Source organism: Quercus suber, unplaced genomic scaffold (assembly GCF_002906115.3).
Source record: "Quercus suber isolate HL8 unplaced genomic scaffold, Cork oak 2.0 scaffold_78, whole genome shotgun sequence".
NCBI classification, from domain to species: Eukaryota; Viridiplantae; Streptophyta; class Magnoliopsida; order Fagales; family Fagaceae; genus Quercus; species Quercus suber.
In genome coordinates this window covers 676,415-691,331 of record NW_027069543.1, presented here as the reverse complement: position 1 = coordinate 691,331, position 14,917 = coordinate 676,415, and positions in this window count along the sequence as shown.

Sequence of the window (14,917 nt, the reverse complement as noted above, 5' to 3'; positions counted from 1 at the left end):
AACCTCTCTTTTCACATAAACTACCACCTTACATTCTCTTCCTAAATTCTAATCCTTTTTACCTTTGGCACCAGATTTTTCCTCACCAACCCTCTTTGATTCTCCTTGGGTTCCACACTTCTCTTCAGGTACAATACCAAACAATGGTTTCCTCTTTCCAAAGTTCATTGCTTTTAAGTAGAGTTAGTCCATGCTTGACTTGTCCAACTAGTCAAGTGAATGTGAATGTGAGTGTAAAATGACTACAACTTTTAGATTCTAACAGAGGTTATGTGAAAAAACCTCTCTTTTCACATAAAATACCACATTACCTTCTCTTCCTAATTTCTAATCCTTTTTACCTTTGGCACCAAATTTTTCCTCACCAACCCTCTTTGATTCTACTTGGGTTCCACACTCCTCTTCAGGTACAATACCAAACAATGGTTTTCTTTTTCCAAAGTTCATTCCTTTTAGGTAGAGTTAGTCCATGCTTAACTTGTCCAATTGATCTTTGCTCATAAGCATTCTGCCTAGTTGACACCCTTGACTCACTCACTACAATGAAATGTTGCTTTTTTTTTTTCACGTTTTGGCTTTCTAGGTTTTCTCCAATCTTGTGTTTTTAAGGCTTTGTACAAGAGGGGTTATTGGGTTTGTCTTTACTTTAACAACAACTCCAAGAGAGGTGGTAGGTTAGTGGGGTTGACTTTGATTTATAAGGTTATAGATTAGGAAATCCTCTCAAGGAAATCTTTTGGGGTTTGTTTTGGTTTCCTTAAATTCTAATCCCATTTCTTATGATGAGTGTTTTACGTGTTTGTGTCGGCATTTTTTTGTTTTTGGTTTTCTTGAACTTCTTTTATTATTTTTGGGTTTGAAGCTTTCTTACCCTCCTACTAACTTGTAATTGATACCAACTTCAGAAGCTCAGCAAGGGATAATTTTTATAAGATAGCACAAAACCTATAAGTCAGTATTCCTTTAAGTTAGGTTTTAATTTTTACAAAATCTAGTTTTTAAATCTTCTTCTCTATTGATATTTTTTTGTTTTTTTATGTTTTGAGAGGAGAGAGATATAAAGGGTAGTAAAAATACAAATTTACTCATGTTTTTAATAAATATGGGTAACTAGAGACAAACATACCTTACCTTATATAAGTAAAGTGTCAATTTTTAAATCATAAATAAGTAAAGTGTCAATTTTTAAATCATAAATAAGTAAAGTATTTTTTAAGTAAACTACGTGTGAACAAAGTGTAATTTTCCTTTAAATTTTTAACTACTTTAAATTTTAATTTGAAGGGAGTCTGACTAAAGGAGAGTTTGGGCCGAATAGGATGTCCCCAAAACCAGGAATAGAGCCCGCTAAACGTGAGCTCTTTTTTTTTCTTTTTTCTTTTTGAAAAAAAAAAAAAAAACAATTTGGACCCCTTTAAGTTTAGGCCCACGTGAGACCAACTCTGGCCCGAATATCCGTTATAAAAGGAAGTGCATCTTTTTTCTTCTTTTTTTTCGTTTTCAACTTGGACTAAGTCCAAGACAAGGCTGACCTTATTTTCATACAACGAAGTCCGACAATTTTATGTTAAAACATATGGATGAGTTCGTGCTGCATTCCTCTCTCCTGAAAAGTCTACACCTGTTTTTCGAAAGCAAACATGTAGGAAACTAGAGGAATTAAACAAAGCCTTTCCACTCCACTGGCTGAATTAATCCAAGAGATTTATACCAGTGATGTAGACCATGACCATTGTAGTTTCTTTCTATGTTTAGCACCGGCATATTGGCCTCATCAGGGCCTAATCTTGTACTATATATTTGAATGTAAATACATGGTTGATTAGATGGTTCTGAATTAGTTATATACTAAACTTTTATGCATATATACAAAATGTTTTGTTCTCAACAATTCAAAGGATAAATAGGCTGTTCGATCAAAGAAGGCACTTTATTCCTACTTCTTGTAAGATGTTATTTATACATAGCTGACTGCTGAGGTGCTCACACCCAATATGGGGTCTCGGCTAGCCTCTCAGGCTCTGAGCAGGTGGTTTTCGTATTTGGGCCTAGGCATAGGCGAATCAGGCTCTGTTTCCTCTATGTAACATTTTTTTTTTTTTTTTAAAGGAAATTATAAAACATTATCTTGAAATAGTGGCCATACATATGACATGAGAAATACACAGAAAGGAAGAATGAATGAATGAATGAGTGAAAGCCCACGTCAAGGAAAAAATAAAAGCAAAGAAAGTAAAAAAGGTTAATTGAATGAATGAAAAGAAAGGGAAAGATACATTATACCCACATGTTCATGTGGAAGTTTGGCGATGTCACTTGGCTTGAGTCAGCGGGTGCATGTACCGAAATAACCATGCGTTAAACGCAAATTGAATCGTCCAAAATAAATGGTCACAAAATCAGCCATTACAGCTCATTGAAGTTGTTGACTACGTAGGAAGTAGGGAAAATCTCACCACTTACGAAAATAATCAAGCAAAAAGCTACTGTGCAATGCATAAATCCAAGTGTATTATAACCTGTCTAGGTTAATCCTTGGAAGGTACAAGTAAAACTTTGAAATTCTTTCATGGATTTTAAGCCACCACAGTTTTCAAATACTTGGACCTGTCTCTACATTAAGACCTTCATGTCATCATCACAAGTTCTGTATGTCATTGTCTTCTGCAATCTCGTTCAACATCCTCTTAGTCTGTAATTAGGATGGTGTACAGTGAACCTGTCACATGGCCAATAAACACCACTTAAAATTTCGATGTCTCTATCTTACCCAATTAATGCTTTGAATTCTGGCAATAATATCTTAGAATGATTTCTTATTCTTTTACTTATATTTCTTTGAGAATCATATAGTCAGGATTTCAAAATCTTGGACAGTGCAATTGCGAAGGGCAAAGAGCTAGACATTCTAATACTGAGAATCATATTGATATTGTCAATAACACATTATCATGCAGTTGAATCTTCACTTAGGGTCCGTTTGGTTGGAAGAGTGAAAAAGCGGAAAGATAAAAAAGATTTTACTTTCTCTCCTATTTGTTTGGTTGAGAGTGAAAAAGTGGAGAGATGAAAAAAATTGGTTTGAATAAATTTACTCATTTACCCTTGTTAAAGAATGATATACAATTAAAACAAAAAAGTGACAAATAACCACAAATAAAGAACAATCTCTCAAATTTATTAAAAAAAAAAATCATGTCCCAAAAAAAAAATTCACGTCTAGTTATAAATAAATTAAAATAAAATAAAATAAAATAAAAACTCACTCCCAACCCATAGAAAATCAAAAGAAAAAAAAAAAGGAAAGAAAATGCAACTTTATTGCTAGAAGAAGGAAAAAAAAAAAAAAAAGGTAAAAATAACATTTTCTACCATATTTTCCTCTCTCTATTTTCCATCATTCTTGTTTTCATCCCAACCAAACACACCCTTGCACTTTGTTTGGAAACAATAGAAGAGGAGAGAAAAGAAGGGATTAGGATGGAAATGATCCAATTTCCAATGTTTGGTTACAAAGGTAGAAAGAGAAAAGAATGGAAATTGAGTGATTGATTTTCTTTGGAGCCCACATTTTTGTGTCCTCCCAAAATGGAAGGATGAGGAGAGATAGCTGAAATGATAGTGGGTTGATTTTTTTATTTTTTTAATTTATTTTTTCATTTTTTTATGATAGTGGGTTGATTTTAAAATAAAGTGAATGAATTTACTAAAATATTCTTAACCTTTTTAGAAACAAATTTCAAAATTCAAACACTACTCTATATAGGATATTCAAATAAGGGCATAAATGTAAAAATGCACATACATCATTTCCCTTCCCTTTATAAACCAAACAAATTCTATATAGGAAAATTTTTCCTTTCTTTCCTGTATCCAAACACATCTAAGGAAACTAATTTTCCCTTCCTTTTCTTTTCTCTTTCCCTTCCCCCTCTCTTTTCGTTTCTCTTCCCTTCCCCTAATTACAACCAAACAAAGTGTTAGTCTATATGAAGAATGGTTTAAGTTTTAACCACTCAAGTCCACATCCAATTCAGTCATAATTTCCTTGATTTTTTTTCTCTATAGATTCAAGTTGTCTTCAAGCTTTTACCTTGAGTTTAAGAAAGATACATTAAAGATATCAAGACCTAATCCTAGCCAAAGTCCAAGTCCAATCCTACTTTGTATGCAAGTAAAGATTTTAAAAAAAAAAAATTTAACTTTATAATACAAGTAAATACATTCTAATTCTTCTTTAAATGCAAGTGTTGTCACTTTAGTTTATTGCAGGATTAGTTTAGAGCTTCACATATATAAATCAAGAGAGTAAATTCTGTACCGTACCGGCCGGTACCACCGGAATATATCGTACCGACAAGCAAACCGGTATATATAACCCCCCTGTTTCGTACCGGAAAAAATACCAGCCGTACCGGCCATGTACCGGCCGTACCGACCAATTTCGGGCAATACCGGCCGGTACCGGGCATACTGGCCGGTATAGAAAAAGTTTTTTTTTTTTTTTTTTTAAGTTTTGTAACTTTTGAATTTTTGTTAGAGCAGAATAATAACTTATTTGCATTAACTTATTAGTATTATTTGTTTTCTTAGTATGCAATGGTAACTTTTAAGTTTTCTATTTTTTATATTGTGTTTTTTTTTCTTTTAATTGATACTAAAGTCTAAAACCATGAATAATTAATTCTGAATTGAGGAAATGTTTTATGCTAAACTTTTATATTTATTATTTTATATACACACACACACATACACACACACACATATATATATATATATATTTTTTATAAATATAAAAATTAACGGTAAACCCGAAACGGTACACCGGTATTGACCAGTATCCGAAATATATCATACCAGTGGCCAAACCGATACAGCCTCCGGTACGGTATTGACTCCCTTGATATAAATATCATGGGTTCATTATAAAATACAAAATTGAATAGTAAAAAGGTAGCCATAGAGAATTTTTCCACTTTTCCTATGTTGCCTAGGTTGTCAAGCCAAACAATATCTTTCTTCTTTTTTCTTTTCTTTTTTTTTTTTTTTTTTTTTTTCAATCTTCATATTTTCTCATATACTTTATTGCAACGTCAAAGTTATGTCTAAGGATAACAATTTCACCCTGTGCCACCGCTCCCTTGATAAGCAATGGGATGAGGATGGATTTTAGTTGTCCCATCCCAAGTATATTTATTTATTAGAATGTCTTTATATTTTTTTAATTACAAAATTATTATTTTAATATTATGAACTTTTTTTGAGAAGAAAATCAATATAAACTTTGTATTATTACTTTATTTAATAGAAAATGTTGGACACATTTACTATAGTCGCTTATCTAGAAAGGGCTTGTGGCTTTATGGATAAGATATAGGCATAAATGCACTTTTAGTCTCTATATTTGGCTTTTTTTCATTTTAGTCCCTACATTATAATTTCACCACTTTTAGTCCCTAAATCAATTAACGCATGTTATTTTGGTCATTTTCGTCACTCAACAGACAAATATATCTGAGGTGATTGACAGAGGACTTAAATATTATTAAAAATCCACATCACCCATGACATGTTAGCATATAAATTTAAAAAATTAATTTATTAATTTTAACTAAATAAAAAAATAAAAAATAGAATTAAAAACTAAAATTCACATGAATTAAGATCTAAAAGTTTTTTGAACAAGAACACCAACTCAGATCTAAAAGTTTCTCCCATTGTTTTCTCGACAGCCAAACAGTCAAATATCAAAAAGTACATAACAAAAGTGTAAGGTTGAATTTAATCAACCATGTAATTGGCTTTATTCCGTGACCAATTTGCTTGTAATTTAGCACTTAGCAACTCTGTATTTAGGTGAAAAAATTGTAAGGGTAGTGTGTGAGAAGTTGTGAAGAAAAGCTCAAGAGTGTGCAAAAAAAAACAGAGGTTCGCAGCTAGGGCTCGCGGGTGGATCGCGACTGGCAAACCGTCAAAAGCTGGCACGTGAGAGGCACACTGGGAAGCTGAAGGGTCGCGCCAGCTGTCACGCTATAGGACAAAAGTTCCAGACTGGCCAGGCCATTACGTCGCGACTTGAACTCGCGACTTGGATAAGCCGCGAGACCAAGTCGCCAACTTGCCCTGTTTGGCAAAAACTGACGTTTTGCATTCCCTTCTCATCCTACTATATATACACCTTTATACCCATAATTTTGAGAGAGCTTCCAGAGAGAATTTTGTGAGAAAAAACCCTATAGAAAAACAAAATTGCCTCATCTCCAATCTTCATCTAAAGAGACTCTACAAATTCCTCTACTTTCTTCCTCTCCATTGTCATACCCTTGAGAGGTTATTTACCAAACCCTTTTCTCACCACACCCACGTCTGTGAGAAGGTTCATTTGGTGCTTAGGGAAGCAGTTTAGAAAGGAACTAATATACATTGGTTGATGCTATGGTCAAGTAGCGGAATCCGGTAAGCTAAAGAAGAAATAGGTTCGGCGTAACCTCGTTGGAGCAGAAGAAGCTTGGAGGGCTTAAGTACTTGGGTAGATTAGGCTTGGAGGGTCTTCTACTGTTCATGTATCCCAACTACATTCTTTAGTGGATTTTATCACCGCTTGGAGGGCGGCGGAGAGGTTTTACGCCGAGAACTTCGGTTTCCTCTTCGATAACACATCGTGTGTTGTCCGTGTGTTTGCATCTCTCTTTCCTTTATCTTTGCCTTATATTTACTGCTGTTGATGTATTTATATTTGGCTTAGATTGTTTTATCAATTCTATTATAAGCTTGTTATCATATTCCGCACATTAATTGTTTGATATAAAGCTTGAATTGGTATTTTTGTATCTGGGGGTCTAAATGTTCAAAGGTGTTTCATACCCATATTGAACTTTCAAAAAGAAATGGTGGTGTGTAACTCACTCTCACTCTCAGTTCTCTATGACAATTCGGTCCCAAAATTCAACTCCAATCCTTCACAAACCAGAGCTAAGCTTTTGATGAAGCTCAAAGCCATAGCTTCCACACCCATCAATGGTGTTGACCCTGTAGCATCTCCTTCAACCTTATTTCTCTTTCTCTTTCTCAAACCACTAAACCCAGATATACCAAGTCACAACTCAAATCCATATTTTCTCATCTTTCCAAGAAACCAACACAAAATCAACTTAAACCAAACACAAACCAATCTCCAGCAAGAACACAAATATAGACCTAACAGTAGATCTAGAGCAAACCCACAAACATCAAACCTAGAAAACAAATTAACCCATAAATTTCAAAACTACAAATTCGAAACAAACAAAGACCAATAGAGCAAGATCCCTTCAAACCCAACCGATCCTTGCAACTTCCCAATACAAACAAACCTATATGAAATTGAGAACCTAAACCCATATAAAACTAAAACCACGACCGAAGATCTGAGATTTTGAACCTGAGAAGCTAAGTCTTCGAGTAGAGGTGTTGAAGTCTTCAATTTCGGCATGGTTGAAGTGAGCCCGAGTTTGAGATTCAATCTAGACGAAGTCCCATTCTCAAGCACTCAATCAGTTAAGGAAAAGAGAAAGATCAAAGACCCATAAATCCATAAACCCGAACCAACCACCAAAAAACAAACCCAGAAAACTAAAATTCCATAAATGAAAATCGGCTTCTGAGAGAGAGAGAGAGAGAGAGAGAGAGAGAGAGAGAGNGGAAAAAAAAAAAAAAAAGGCAACGTTTCTGCTGAAAAGAAGAAAAAAGGCAGCCTAGAAAATCAAAAGAAAAAAAAGAAGAGGCAACATTGCCCAAAAAATAAAAAATAAAAACATAAGCCAAAGCAACGTTACTAAGAAGAGGCGAAAGTTATCAAGTCATGAATAAAATAAGGGGTATGTGAAAGGATATTTGTGTAAAATGCATTTCTAAGTACTTTTTTCTCCCCATTTTCCTCCCAAATTGGGAGGATAAATAACATTTTCTTTCCTTAACCAAACAATGAAAAATAACATTTTCTACCATATTTTCCTCTCTCTATTTTCCATCATTCTTGTTTTCATCCCAACCAAACACACCCTTGCACTTTGTTTGGAAACAATAGAAGAGGAGAGAAAAGAAGGGATTAGGATGGAAATGATCCAATTTCCAATGTTTGGTTACAAAGGTAGAAAGAGAAAAGAATGGAAATTGAGTGATTGATTTTCTTTGGAGCCCACATTTTTGTGTCCTCCCAAAATGGAAGGATGAGGAGAGATAGCTGAAATGATAGTGGGTTGATTTTTTTATTTTTTTAATTTATTTTTTCATTTTTTTATGATAGTGGGTTGATTTTAAAATAAAGTGAATGAATTTACTAAAATATTCTTAACCTTTTTAGAAACAAATTTCAAAATTCAAACACTACTCTATATAGGATATTCAAATAAGGGCATAAATGTAAAAATGCACATACATCATTTCCCTTCCCTTTATAAACCAAACAAATTCTATATAGGAAAATTTTTCCTTTCTTTCCTGTATCCAAACACATCTAAGGAAACTAATTTTCCCTTCCTTTTCTTTTCTCTTTCCCTTCCCCCTCTCTTTTCGTTTCTCTTCCCTTCCCCTAATTACAACCAAACAAAGTGTTAGTCTATATGAAGAATGGTTTAAGTTTTAACCACTCAAGTCCACATCCAATTCAGTCATAATTTCCTTGATTTTTTTTCTCTATAGATTCAAGTTGTCTTCAAGCTTTTACCTTGAGTTTAAGAAAGATACATTAAAGATATCAAGACCTAATCCTAGCCAAAGTCCAAGTCCAATCCTACTTTGTATGCAAGTAAAGATTTTAAAAAAAAAAAATTTAACTTTATAATACAAGTAAATACATTCTAATTCTTCTTTAAATGCAAGTGTTGTCACTTTAGTTTATTGCAGGATTAGTTTAGAGCTTCACATATATAAATCAAGAGAGTAAATTCTGTACCGTACCGGCCGGTACCACCGGAATATATCGTACCGACAAGCAAACCGGTATATATAACCCCCCTGTTTCGTACCGGAAAAAATACCAGCCGTACCGGCCATGTACCGGCCGTACCGACCAATTTCGGGCAATACCGGCCGGTACCGGGCATACTGGCCGGTATAGAAAAAGTTTTTTTTTTTTTTTTTTTAAGTTTTGTAACTTTTGAATTTTTGTTAGAGCAGAATAATAACTTATTTGCATTAACTTATTAGTATTATTTGTTTTCTTAGTATGCAATGGTAACTTTTAAGTTTTCTATTTTTTATATTGTGTTTTTTTTTCTTTTAATTGATACTAAAGTCTAAAACCATGAATAATTAATTCTGAATTGAGGAAATGTTTTATGCTAAACTTTTATATTTATTATTTTATATACACACACACACATACACACACACACATATATATATATATATATTTTTTATAAATATAAAAATTAACGGTAAACCCGAAACGGTACACCGGTATTGACCAGTATCCGAAATATATCATACCAGTGGCCAAACCGATACAGCCTCCGGTACGGTATTGACTCCCTTGATATAAATATCATGGGTTCATTATAAAATACAAAATTGAATAGTAAAAAGGTAGCCATAGAGAATTTTTCCACTTTTCCTATGTTGCCTAGGTTGTCAAGCCAAACAATATCTTTCTTCTTTTTCTTTTTCTTTTTTTTTTTTTTTTTTTTTTTCAATCTTCATATTTTCTCATATACTTTATTGCAACGTCAAAGTTATGTCTAAGGATAACAATTTCACCCTGTGCCACCGCTCCCTTGATAAGCAATGGGATGAGGATGGATTTTAGTTGTCCCATCCCAAGTATATTTATTTATTAGAATGTCTTTATATTTTTTTTAATTACAAAATTATTATTTTAATATTATGAACTTTTTTTGAGAAGAAAATCAATATAAACTTTGTATTATTACTTTATTTAATAGAAAATGTTGGACACATTTACTATAGTCGCTTATCTAGAAAGGGCTTGTGGCTTTATGGATAAGATATAGGCATAAATGCACTTTTAGTCTCTATATTTGGCTTTTTTTCATTTTAGTCCCTACATTATAATTTCACCACTTTTAGTCCCTAAATCAATTAACGCATGTTATTTTGGTCATTTTCGTCACTCAACAGACAAATATATCTGAGGTGATTGACAGAGGACTTAAATATTATTAAAAATCCACATCACCCATGACATGTTAGCATATAAATTTAAAAAATTAATTTATTAATTTTAACTAAATAAAAAAATAAAAAATAGAATTAAAAACTAAAATTCACATGAATTAAGATCTAAAAGTTTTTTGAACAAGAACACCAACTCAGATCTAAAAGTTTCTCCCATTGTTTTCTCGACAGCCAAACAGTCAAATATCAAAAAGTACATAACAAAAGTGTAAGGTTGAATTTAATCAACCATGTAATTGGCTTTATTCCGTGACCAATTTGCTTGTAATTTAGCACTTAGCAACTCTGTATTTAGGTGAAAAAATTGTAAGGGTAGTGTGTGAGAAGTTGTGAAGAAAAGCTCAAGAGTGTGCAAAAAAAAACAGAGGTTCGCAGCTAGGGCTCGCGGGTGGATCGCGACTGGCAAACCGTCAAAAGCTGGCACGTGAGAGGCACACTGGGAAGCTGAAGGGTCGCGCCAGCTGTCACGCTATAGGACAAAAGTTCCAGACTGGCCAGGCCATTACGTCGCGACTTGAACTCGCGACTTGGATAAGCCGCGAGACCAAGTCGCCAACTTGCCCTGTTTGGCAAAAACTGACGTTTTGCATTCCCTTCTCATCCTACTATATATACACCTTTATACCCATAATTTTGAGAGAGCTTCCAGAGAGAATTTTGTGAGAAAAAACCCTATAGAAAAACAAAATTGCCTCATCTCCAATCTTCATCTAAAGAGACTCTACAAATTCCTCTACTTTCTTCCTCTCCATTGTCATACCCTTGAGAGGTTATTTACCAAACCCTTTTCTCACCACACCCACGTCTGTGAGAAGGTTCATTTGGTGCTTAGGGAAGCAGTTTAGAAAGGAACTAATATACATTGGTTGATGCTATGGTCAAGTAGCGGAATCCGGTAAGCTAAAGAAGAAATAGGTTCGGCGTAACCTCGTTGGAGCAAGAAGCTTGGAGGGCTTAAGTACTTGGGTAGATTAGGCTTGGAGGGTCTTCTACTGTTCATGTATCCCAACTACATTCTTTAGTGGATTTTATCACCGCTTGGAGGGCGGCGGAGAGGTTTTACGCCGAGAACTTCGGTTTCCTCTTCGATAACACATCGTGTGTTGTCCGTGTGTTTGCATCTCTCTTTCCTTTATCTTTGCCTTATATTTACTGCTGTTGATGTATTTATATTTGGCTTAGATTGTTTTATCAATTCTATTATAAGCTTGTTATCATATTCCGCACATTAATTGTTTGATATAAAGCTTGAATTGGTATTTTTGTATCTGGGGGTCTAAATGTTCAAAGGTGTTGTTCATTCACTCATATGGGTGGAACGAGAGAGAGAGAGAGAGAGAGAGAGAGAGAGAGAGAGAGAGAGAGAGAGAGAGAGAGCATATGAATGTTCTTTGGAACGTATGAATGTTCTTTGGGAAGAACTTATTTCTGACCTTAATTCATGTTACTTTTCATTTTTAATTCTGTTCTTTATTTTGTTAAATTGAGAAATTATTATTTTAATTCATTTTTTTTTCTTTTGTTAAAATTGAGAAATTTTTTTTTTTTTAATTATAATCTGATGTGGCATGGGTGATGAGTGCCACGGTAGATTTTTAATAATATTTAAGTCCTCCGTCAGTCGCCTTAGATATTTTCATCTGTTGACTAATGGAAAAGACCAAAATAACACGCATTAATTGATTTAAGGACTAAAAGTTAAGAAATTAAAATGTAGGGACCAAAATGGAAAAAAACCAAAATGTAGAGATTAAAAGTGCATTTACGCCTAAAAAATACTTAATTTTATATTGAAAGATTTGTTTGGGTTTACTTTGTATAATTGTTTTGTTATACAATTTAGTATGAAATTTACGGATTCGTATTAAAGTTAAATATATTTTTTTTTATTGAGTATTATTGCTTGGTAACAACTTTAATTTTTTATTTATTTATTATATTTGTAGTGGGTACATTGAGATTTTGTATTATTGTCTTGTAAAATTAATAGCTGGGTGTGATTATTTTATTTTATTCTTTTATATTAGTGTTAAAGATTTGTTTGTGTTGTTAAATATCAATATTCCCAATATTGGAGGCTGGGAGCTCTCACAGAGTCACAGGGGAAGAACGGATAATGAGTACGTTGGGTTGGGGGCTTGCAGGGCAAGAAGGGACCTGTGGGGCAAAGCGGAGGTGGGGAGGGTAATACCCTTACAGGATAAGGGCAAGAAACCCATAATCCAACCCCGCATAACCCTGTTGCCATCCCTAATTATATTTTTCATTTTCTAACATGGTATTATCATTGTGTTTTATCTTTTCTAATAAATATATAGAATGACGGATAGACTCAATCTTTGCACGAGTCTGCCATGTGATCTGGCTATATATACATACACCTACACGTACACAAACAATAGGACATCGCGTTCTTTTCATTTTGATTTTTTCTTTGTCACGATACTAAGATAATAAAATGATTCTTTTTTTATGTAAGCTGAATTTTGAATTCAAAGTCTCTCCCACGAATTGATTTAATCGAAATCCACCTTATTGATCATACCTGACTCGATCAAAGTGGTCCCATTTGTGGAACGAGATGAGAAATGTTTGGTTAGAAATTTGCGTGAAGAATGGAGATACAGGTTGGGCTCTTTTGGCCTGCGCAATTTATATATTGTAATTTGCGCTTTTATTCCTTTCAATCAGAGAAAAAGAGAAGCACAAAGCCTGGAGAAGGAGGTTGGCTTGAGCTGTATTGAGGAACAAGATTGTCAAAAGAGATTGATATTTCAAAGATGTAGGTCCATTCACACTAGGAAACAAACTATATTTAATATATATATATATATATAGAGAGAGAGAGAGAGAGAGAGAGAGAGAGAGTTGAGAGAGACGTTGATGGTGGTCGTAGTCTAATAACACACCTTGTCCTTGTGTAGAGCTTCTAATTCAAACAACGTTTCTTACTTTTCTTACTTTTTTTTTAATCTTTGTCCTTTTTTTCCTGGAAAAATTATATGTTTTTTCTCGACATATCATTAATTGAAATGATTATTTTATATCTAATTAGGGTTTAGGTGATAAGTTCAAAGATAACAGTATCGTATGCGGTGTCTTATGTCTATAGTTCGAACCCTCCTTCCTCTACCTCCTTACAATATTAATTAAATTGATATGTTTATAAGCATTATTGATTACAAAATCACGTGTTTAAGAGTCTTATAGTTTAGTTTGTATATTTTGATGTTTCTAATAAAGATATTCAGGGTTCAAGTCTCTACTCATTCAATAACAATTTTTTTTTTTTTTTTTTTGGAAATAAAATTACAAATTGACAGTAAACCCTAGTACAAGCCATATGGCAGAAACTTTACCACTCACGTTATAAGGCCTGTACGTGGAAGATCCAAAACATTACAATTTTTTTAGGACTACATTTTGTTATAATTTGCATATTTTTCAATTTTTGATTTGATTATATTACTTACACATTAGACCACTACTAATATTTGATGAAAAATAATTCAATCATCACTTGGCACGTGTTTAAGTCCTACGTAAGTCTTGATAAGCTTTTTCATATTTTTATGGGTGCGAGTGGGATTTGGGGTTTTATTTTTACTGCATAAAAATTTCATTAAACCATAGCATCAATCTAGATTGGTATAAAACCTACTCCAAGTGGTCAACTAGTCCTAGCAAAAGTAAATGTTAAAAGAAGGTCAATCAGTCGCAAACTGGTTGATGCATATGCTGATCGACCCGCCGCTACAAAAACTGAATGTAAAATAAAAGTCATCCTTTAAAAAAAAATGGAAGTGAGATTTTGTGGCCGTACCGTTTGTTCGGTTGTGGCAGTGAGCAAACCATGATGTCTGTCACGCACAAGCAAGACCAGGAGGAAGGAATAACGGGGGTCAAATTTTGATGCTCACGATGATGTGACACTTAGTCCTCTACTACCATCACCTAATGCGTTTAACCTGTTTGTCTTTTTCATATTTGTTTAGAAAATATTTTACTCACAATATTTTTATAATAAATTTTATATGATTAGTTATTATTTATAGTTATTATGAGCAAAAAAAAAAAATTTATAATAAATATAAATTAAAATTAATAATAATTTATTACTTAAAATTTAAAGTAAAAGTATTGTTAAAATATCACGCAGCCATAGAGCTTCTCATATTTTTGGACTAAGCATTTTGCTTTTCTTCGATATTTCTGCTTTCAGCTTCATTTATTTCCCCGGACAGCTTTCACATCTAATTGGGCAATTGGAGCTCATCAATCATCATAGGATGGACTTCTTATAAATTTGAAAAACATCATAGGAGTTTGGGAAAGAAAAAGAAAACAGATTTTTTATTGGAAAAATGCTATAAATTTCAACTTCAATTTCCTTTATCTTGTTTCAAATTTTTAATGGATGACAATTGATATAATCTGAAATATATTTCATACTTTGTTAGTATCATCTTATTAATCATTACTTCATGAACACAAACTATGTACTAATCTTTTATTCCTCGATTCTCGTGGCATTCTTCTCCTCTGATCTTGTTGTTCATTTGGTCACCTACCAAAAAGAAAAAAAATCCCCTGGCTAATTTCCCCATAGTTTTGCATTTGGTAGTGGCACATGTCTTTATTATTGCTTCTAGAACTCTTCTTATGTTTCAATTATCAGATGGAATTGACGTTCTACTAAATTTCAACAACATATTAATTTCACCCATTTCTTACTGAAGTTGGG